The sequence below is a fragment of the Montipora foliosa genome, chromosome 1 (genome assembly GCF_036669935.1).
Source record: "Montipora foliosa isolate CH-2021 chromosome 1, ASM3666993v2, whole genome shotgun sequence".
Taxonomy (NCBI): domain Eukaryota; kingdom Metazoa; phylum Cnidaria; class Anthozoa; order Scleractinia; family Acroporidae; genus Montipora; species Montipora foliosa.
Genome location: NC_090869.1, coordinates 58,596,665 through 58,604,822, shown reverse-complemented (window position 1 = coordinate 58,604,822; position 8,158 = coordinate 58,596,665). Strand labels below are relative to the sequence as shown.

The following is an 8,158-nucleotide window of genomic DNA, read 5'->3' as shown; positions in this document are numbered from 1 at the left end:
ATTAAATTAGATATCAGTTTAAGTTTCCCCAAAATCATCGAATCCGTCATTTTCTTATTACGTCAAAACCTCCAAACGACTGTCTCGGAGCACTGGAAGTATAACCGAAGCTTTCTCCTAATGATGTTGGAAATGTGGATTTCGCGATTCTAGTTTTAATTTTCACAAAACAACAAGCATTATTGTTTTCAAAAATTCAATGGCTCAATAAATTTTGCAGCAAAATAACTTATTCTGTTTGTTCATGGAGCACACGATAAAGATTCTGAAAAGTTTAGATTTCCTTTGTCGCCAGGATACAGTGAAAAAAGGATAAGAACAATCGGAGGTTGAAGCCGCAAAAAATCATTTAATAACAAACGAGCCTCGCTTGAAATTTGGTGAGTCTTTATAAACGTGAGGCTTGTACCACATCAAAAACCTGTGATTCATTAGAGTTCAACCTTAATCGCAAATTGCTAGGACTCGATTTACTGTAGACATAACACATGACAAACTCTCGACTTCGTTGGACGCAATCGAAGGTACCTGTAAAAACAATACAAAACGAGTGACACTACTGGAGTAGAATCAACTTACTTGTTCGCGTTTATGACTCGATTTCGTAACTTTTAATTAAGGCAGTTCCTACACGGTCTTGATTGTTCAAAACAGCGGAAAATTTGACTGTTGCAACTGATACGACTGCCAACCTACTTAAATTTGGATTAATAATTGCAGTCATTGTGGCCAAGGACAAAAAAACCGAAACGATAAGGAACAAAAAACTATTCTCTTGCCTGAAAGGTGGTTAAAATTGTTCTATAACAGCAGTTTTAATTAAGCAGTTTCCGGTCGCAAGTAAACAAGCTTAGCCCAAGAAATTATTTTTGTCGTTTATTATTCTACTAGTACGCCCTAAATAACCAAAACTATTGTCGATTTACCTCAGTTGCTCTCATTCAGTTGAGGCAACCTTTACGGAACTTTCCTGTAATTCCTCGAATCATCATTTACATTAACTCTACATCGTAGGTACCTATTTCACAAAACGATGCAACAAGAATGAAGTTTTTTAACACAGATGTGTTGAAATAAACTGTCTTCGGTGACAGATGGTCGTTATAGTGTTTACTTTTTCCTTTCTTTCATTATGCCAAAGCAATCGAGTTTCGAAAGCTGTTGACCGGTTGCCCAAATATCAATGCGTTTCTTCAGCTCTAATTTTGACGTAAAACGCAACACACAAGAAGGTTTCTGCTGCAGATGCTGCATTCACTTTTCATGAGTCCTAGTCTGCTTTTTGGTTCAGTTCATTTCTTTTTTCTTTTTCCTGCAAGTTTCCCTTTTCCCATTTGTTTACAACGAAGCAGTTCCAGTGCTACGATAAATCAAGGTAAGGACGGTTTTCTTTTAGTCGCAGTATCTCTTGCCTTTTCGAAAGGTTATTTTTGGCTCATAATATGAGGCAGTCAGCGAACTTTTTCCAGGAGCAAATATTTCGCTGGCAAGTCTTACAGCTAGGAAGTGTTGAGAAAGGAACATTTAACAGCTTATGGGTAACTAAAGGCTGACATGAAGAAATATGATGATCGAAGAGAATTTGATGCAATGAGGCTTAAAGGCCGATGCGGAAATATTCTTTAAAATATGCAAACTACTTGGAAAAAACTAATAAGCAAAAATGGATCCATGCGGGGAAAAATCGAGCAAATAACCTGCGATCAGGCTCTATTTTAGTTTCGCCTGGTACGTAATGTGGAGTGGGCGAAACGAAAAGTAGAGCCTGACCAAATTGCTCTTCGAAATTCCTTCCGCCCACTTTTTTTGATTGATTGACTTGTCGTTCATCGGCCAATCAAATTTACTTCCATTACACCACTACACGCGTGGACGGCTATTTTAGTTTTGACCACAGTTAATTACTGTGGGAGGAATATTATAAACGAATTCGAAAGTTACCGTTGGCTTTAATTTGAGAAAAACACATTTAAAGCATGGGGAATTTTATTTTCTGTACCTTTTCGACGACTATATTGCGGCAAAGGCGGGTGTAATTCTTTCTCCGAACTTCATTGAATATGCAATCTTTTAAGCTTGACATCTTAATTTGTAATTGAGATAACCTAGCATTTTGTCGTTGGACGGTTTGGCAATAGATTTTTAAAGAAAAAAAAAAAGAGAAATACATTATTTCTTTAACGTGTTTGCCGATGAAGGTTTCTTTGGTGATTTGTTCGGGTAATATCTTCAGTTGCAGTGTATTTCTAGAATTGCGCGCCGTGAAATCATGATAAGTTTGGCCGTCAATTTTTTGATGGAGTACGAACAGTGTTAAAGATGGACTCGCAAAGTGAATTAGTCTCGAGGACTTTGCGAGAGCTCCGCGCAATCACAATGGCATTTTCACTTCCGGCGTTTCAACAGCCAATCAGATCACGAGTTTGCGTTGACCGACCGTCCGGAATTCTTGAGAGACTTTTGGTCAGGCCCAATTTTAGCGAGCGACGACATAAGAGAACATATGGGCGAAGCTAAAAATGGGCCTGATCGCAGGTTACGAGTACACGGCTAACGTAACACAGGATGGATACTGAAATCCGCGAGCTAAATGAACTTCTGGTGAACTTGGTCGTTTACCCAGGTTCCCGTCGAAGTCTACGGAACTCTCCATACCTAGCCTGTGAGAGGAGCATCGCTCCTCTCCGATTGTTTTTTTCAGAGATCGGGCGGCTGTACACAGGCTATCCATACTTTAACACAGTCGAATTCAACATTTGTTTGAACTTGACTCTCTTGAGTCAGCCTGAGCCTAGCTTGTGCATATGGTCAAAGATGTAGAGAAATTCCTGGATGACAGGAATGCCCAAACTGCAACATATGGGAAATAACTAACTTAGCATGTCACATTCAGCGTAAATCCATTTATTTCCTCTGGGCAATAAATTTCTCTCCGTCTTAGCAACATTGTTTGAGATCTCTTTCTCGGCGTGGTGGGCCGTTATTTATTCATTATTTTTATTAATGAATGATTAACGTTATCATTACTGGGAGAATAAACTTACAGTCCTAAAATTATAGGACTTATCACAAACAGGAAAAAATGGAAATGACCAATGCAAATTTGTGCTCACTGTTTCAGGTGACAACTAAACCCCACAAAGTAATGGCTTTTATATGCAAAAAAATGCCTCTGCTTGCCCTGCATATTTATCTGCCATTCTCGTCTTGACAACAACGACCTTAAATTAAAATAATAATAATAATAATAAAAAGACAATCTGAAGGACACAAGCCTTCGAAAATAAATTTACAATTTTTTCTCCACAAATCCACACTGTTCATAACATTTTTTCCCGGAGAAGTTGGCACACCCTTTCCATGCTGAACGATTTGGATAAATGGCAAAATGATTACAATAGCGCACAGGTAAATTCTAGTTCACGTTCTCGTATCCGATGCCGTCGTTCTTGCTTACTTAATTAAGATTTCTATAAAAAGTCTAAGATTTCCTTGTATGTGCTCTCTTTCTATAGCTGGATGGATAAGATGGCTGATGATTCCTTGGATAAGCCAAATGAAACATTGCTTGAAGGACAATTAACGACCGTCAAGTTTTCTCCATCGGAATGCATTGCTTGGCTTACAGTACTTTGTACTGTAGGTATTGCCATAGTAACGGTCAATTCCCTTGCTGTCATTGTTTACCTCAAAGAGCCCCGTCTTCACAAGCGTGGTATGTACTTGGTGATCAGCCTGGCAGTTGCAGACATATGTATAGGGGTGATCACGCTGAGCGTAGACGTGTTCAGATCAGGTCGTAGTTGCAGCCTATGGGAGTACTATCTGTCGCCAGCCGGGGACAGTATTTTACTGGCTGTCCTTTTACTCTTTCCAGTAGCTTCGGTGACAAACCTTGCCGTTATTTCTTTGGAGCGGATGCACGCCACGTTTCGTCCATTTACGCATCGTCTCCTCAAAAAATGGATATTTGGAGCATCTGTTGCGTTCGTTTGGCTTACCGCTGTGCTAAACTCCGCTTGCATGTACTTATATGCCCTCTTTACATTAGGCGGTGAAATTTACTCATATCTGTCAATATTTGTTTGTTGCTTATTTATTATCGTCATTTCTTATACATCGGTCGTGGCCAAAATGTACTGTGGAACTCATCTTCACCACAACGGCGCAGTGAGTCGAGAGAGAAAACTGACCAAAACACTATTCATAGTGACAGCTGTATCTTTAGCGTTGCTGCTGCCGCACAATCTTTCTTTTTTCCTCATATTCTCCAAACGAACTTATTCTGGCTTTTCCAGTCAAACATTTCATTTGCGTTTCTTTTCGATTTTTTTAGTTTATGCCAATTCACTAGTCAATCCCATTTTCTATGCCTATAGAATCCCAGAATTCAAAAGAGCTATCTCTTTATTTTTGGGCTGTACATCACGAGCTCAGGGTTTTCCTTAAAGTGACTCTTAACTTCTATGACTCTTGCTTCCGATGATCTCAATTTGCTTGAGTTGGGTATCAATCTATCAAAGAGTTTGCTCGGTCCGTAACAGTAAAAGACGCTCTTTAGATCGTACTGCATGCGCGCCCTCTCGCAAATCAGGATGTTATGCAATTGCTTGATATCGATTCCAGGAAACGAGCTTAGTTATTTCCTATAATACTCATAATGCAATGTAGATAGTTGAATAATTAAAACTTGAATTGGAAAATGCGTATTAACCTAAGTGTCAACAACTTAAAAAACACGAATGTAAAAAGTATATTCAGGTTGAAATGTGACGTGATTATTATCATCCTCCACCTTCTCCGGCAGAGTGAGTGTTCACTTTAATGCTGTTCCTTCCAGCTAAGGGGGTACCCGAGCTATGATATAACTGATAATTAAATACATGTTCTTTTATCAGAGAACAATGCAATTTAGTCACAAAAAAAATGAGGCAAAAAGTTAGTGACATCCACAAGTTGCCTCATAATTGCACAAGTTAAACTAGCAAACTTGGTAACAAATTGCCAGAAGAAGTATTACTGTTGACATAACAGATGTTAGACAACATTATATGGCGAGATTTCCTGGTTTTATTCTCACGTATCAGAAATCTTTGCCACCACTCGGTTTTGATCTGCGCGAAAAAAGGAAACTAAACTGCACAAAAACCCAACCCAAGACACTGCGCACGACTTGTTAGTATATGTTGCGCGTCAATCCTGAGTCTTTTGTCAGGGAGCCTTTCTTCAAACAGGTTCAGAAGAAGTCCCAACGTAAGACATGCAAAAGTTTTTTCCGTTTAGGGCACCATCTACCATCATTTCAGTTGTGCCGGTTTGCATCACGTATATTGATCTAATGTACTGAAAACAATAACTTCATTCAGATTCGATAAAATGTGAAAGTTACTGTTAAAAATCCGCTAAACAACAAGAAAAAGAACTTGAATCACTTGATGGGGCGCCACTAAGCTGCAAAAGCTTGGAATTATCTGGATTAATTTAACACCTGCAATTGAATGCAGTTTGAATTTGACTTTTTCTTTAACGGCACAATTCACTGCAAAATTTGTAAATAAAAACATAGATATTAATACAGAAAACGTGAGACTAAACTAAGCAAAATCCAGAAAAAGTTAGGAAGTGACAAAAATACAACGCACTTTAAATGATCTGCGCGACAATCCCATTTGATAGAAAACTAATTATAGTAAACGTGGTCAAACTTATAAACGAAAACTAAACATAATGCACTCGCACAGTTCCAGTGGCATCCTGATATTTTTTTCCATTTATATCCGCTATTTTAAAGAAATTCAGGCCCCGTTCACACTAATGCGTGTTCAAAAGTATCCGGTTTCGGTGTCATCGAAATTGCATCTACTGATCTGCGTCCATACTACCGTTTTCCCCGCGTTTTCAACTGTCCGCACGTAAACGCTCGAAAGCGCTCAAAAACTGTTAATGACATGCTGTTTCGTAGGTTGAAAAATATCCTCGAAAGAGATACGGCTGTGATATTTTCTGCATTTCCCGTAGTGCGAGTTTGAAACCTGTAGACAACTTCATTTTGGTTAAATAGAGCAAGGTAAGCCCCAAACAAGTTCGCTAGTAATATTAGGTAAAGCATGTTTTAATGAGTGCCACTCACGTGGTGGGGATGACGTCATCCTTTTCATTTCGATGCGTTTTCGACTGTCCAGACGAAAACGATATGTAGGCGTTTTTATTTGTCTCCACTTTCGAGATCGTTTTCAAATCGATGCGGTTTCGATTAACACGCTCATTTGTTTTAGTGTGGACAGAAGGATTAAATTCATCAAATTGTATGCGTTTTCAAACGAAAACGCATTAGCGTGGACAGAGCCTCGACACTGGCGCTACCGGCGCACCACCTCCGTCCGGCAAACAACTAAACTGGATTCCAGTCCCCCAACATATGAAATCAGAAAATATCTTGTAATCTGTCACGAGGCTTCACACGTTGCATACCATGCAATAGAGTGATGAAGCAGCCATTCCAAAAGTAAGAGATAGCTTTCATTTGCCCTTGCCGCAAGTCTGTTTTCTCACAAAGGAGTCGAAGCGTGACTAAATTATCTCCTCACCACAAGGAAAATCGCGAACGGACGATTTCATTTGAAAACATTGCACAAGCGTGCAAAAAGTTTTTCGGGAAGGATTGAAAGACTCAGTTCACAACCAGCAAGTGCAGTTGAAACCGATTAAAGATAAACATTAGTGATTCTTAAAGTATTTACAAGGTGTTCTGGGATATTTTTGCCTTATTTTTCAATGCTTTCAACTGCTTCTTTCATAAAGAGCAAAACAAAAGCTCGTTTTCTTGCAAAAATTCGAGACCAGTTACTTTACTAAATTGTGACTATAAAATCGGATCAAAAGCCATAGAAAATCAAATTAAACGGGTAATCCATAATATCATTAAAGAGACTTTTTGAAAGAACATTCAATAGCACAAAAAAAAATATTGATTAAAGGTATGATAAAGATGGCAGAAACCTGGTCCAAGTTTCCTAATGTTTATAGTTTAAGATTCAAAACAAAATAATACTGCAAAGCTGGTTGTACGTATACTGGTGTGAGGATAAATATTTTTTGATTTACCAATTTTTCGTGAGGCACGGCCTGACTTCTTGAGGGAGTTAAATGATTTGCCGTTACAATTTTTTGAAGTTCAAATATATGCCATGAGCAAACTAGGTTTAAGATTACAGATAAATGTATATATATATATATGGATATATGTATAGGGTTACAGACGAATATTATTTACAGTTCTTTTCTTTTGTTTATACCTTTGGGTTCAAGCAGAAGATGGGGATTGGAATAACTGCCTGGAGACAGAGAACTGGACTGTTTACACACTCTAAGGTATCATCTCCGGAAGCATCAGACCGTTGTAAAGGAAACCACCTTTATTAGCCATAAAGAAAAGGCTCTATAACATTTCCCAAATTTCAATTTTGTTTCCTTTTTTGAGTTGAGTGTTTTATTTCGTCAGCAAAATTTCGGCATTCGATTGTGTTCCACAAAGTGATCTTTTAGTCGCTTTTTGGCTTCTTTCTTTTTAACTAGCGATGTTTTTGAGCGCATTTTGTTTTTCAAAGGTGTTCCTTTTCTTGGTTCTGGAACGGTCCCCTCTTGAAAAGCGAGAACAGATTGTTCCTCTTTTTTGTGTTCCTTTTGATGAATTCGGAACGTGCTTTCATACTACTTGGGAACAAAATGGTCCTTCATTGCTAAAAGGGGAACCAATTGTTCCGAGTTCCGAATCCCGAGCGGAACAAATTGGTCCTTAATGGGTGATTTGGGAACTATTGTTCCTAAACATGTGTTCCTTTTGATAAAGTGGGAACGTGCTTTTATAAAGACACGGAACAAAATGGTCCTTTATTGTTAAAAAGAGAACCAATTGTTCCGAATTCCTAATCCCAAGCGGAACAAATTGGACCTTAATGGGTGATCTGGGAACTACACCTTTTGCTGTTCATTTACGCAAAAGATACATTCATTTACGTCAACAGTCGAAACTAAGTTCATTAGCACTTCCATGAACTTCAATAACGCGAACGAACTTTCAATAACGCTATTTGCATGTGAATTAACATTCAATAGCATCAACGGATGAACCATTGCACCTTTGGACAATCAAAGATAA

The 8,158-nt window shown here is 38.5% G+C and overlaps 1 protein-coding gene across 1 annotated transcript in view; it reads left to right on the top strand.

The window, feature by feature from the left end:
- The first annotated feature begins 1,355 nt into the window (after positions 1-1,355).
- Positions 1,356-8,158, top strand: part of LOC137979473 (adenosine receptor A3-like) — a 60,495-nt gene continuing 53,692 nt past the window's right edge. The window contains exons 1-2 of the mRNA XM_068826738.1: positions 1,356-1,375; positions 7,309-7,371. The gene's annotated coding sequence lies outside the window, so the exon portion shown is untranslated. The remainder of the gene's footprint in view (positions 1,376-7,308; positions 7,372-8,158) is intronic.